Source organism: Grammomys surdaster, unplaced genomic scaffold (genome assembly GCF_004785775.1).
Source record: "Grammomys surdaster isolate TR1022 unplaced genomic scaffold, NIH_TR_1.0 221, whole genome shotgun sequence".
Classification (NCBI taxonomy): Eukaryota; Metazoa; Chordata; class Mammalia; order Rodentia; family Muridae; genus Grammomys; species Grammomys surdaster.
The window spans coordinates 1704973-1706186 of NW_021604666.1; positions in this window are offsets into that span (position 1 = coordinate 1704973).

Consider the following 1214-nt stretch of genomic DNA (forward strand, 5'->3'; position numbering starts at 1 on the left):
AGCTCCAGGGAATCTGACGCCCTCTTCTGGCCTCTTCTGTCTCCTGTTTTTTTCCCTTTTACAAAAACATCTAAATCCTGTCTTTGGAGTGATCTTGCATTATTTTGCTGGCATGGCCACCATAGCCAACTGCGCCCTCTTCTGGCCTCTTCTGGTTCCTGAACTCACGTGTGCACATTCCTACACACAAATGCATACATATACACAATTGGAAATAAAATTAAAAATTTTTTAAAAAAGCAGAGAGCAAAAAGTCAGCCCTCTGGCCTCTGCATGCATGAACACACAAGAATGCATACAAACACACACACACACACACTAATTAAATAAAATAAATAATAAAATCTAAAGAATTCGAACCTTCAGGGACAAGTATGGGCTCATCCTTGTCATGCTGACGGCTCCGAATGTTTTCACTGCACGTACCTTGGGTGATCAAACTCTAAGCACATCTTTGTTTTTCTTAAATAGCTGCATTATCCGTCTAACACTAGAGACAGCATCTGCTCTATGTGTAATTTCCATACTCACTTGGCACCATCAACTGCCTTTGATGATACCAGGGCTGGTGCTTTCTGGTTCCCCCCCCCCCCCGCCCTTCCAGCTGCAAGACCCAGATGTCAGGTTCCAGAATACGTTTTCTCTGGCAGGAGAATGGCTGGCTTCTCTCAGCAGTCCCCACGTAGGTGGCTATTGTGGCCCTGCCAGCAAAATAATGCAAGATCACTCCAAAGACAGGATTCAGATGTTTTTTGTAAAAAGGAAAAACAGAGTTCGAATGAGTGGGTGGGTGAGCAGCACACATTTCTTACGCCTTTAATTATAAGGCAGACGTGAGGCAGTCTGGAGCTGAGCAAATTGTGGGGCTCTTCATTCAACTGTTGCAGGTCGTTTTTGTTGTTGTTGTTTTCTTTTCTTTTTCTTTACTTTTTTCATAGCAGTTTGAGTTTGGGGGGGTGGGTTTTTTTTTAATCTCTCTATTCTGCATCTAAACTCAGCAGCTAGAGAGGATGAAGGGTCTGTTTGAATGAATCACACCTACAAGAATGGCAGGGTCAGGCATGATGGAGAGTAGGCTGTTAAGAGAACAGAAAGAAGAAAAGAAGGAGAAAGATGACTGTAAGGAATCGGTAAAGTACACCAGATTTCGGGTCGCCTAGATATTGGAGGCCTCCACCGCTGTCCTCCCTCCCTCCAGTCGGTCAGTACTTCCT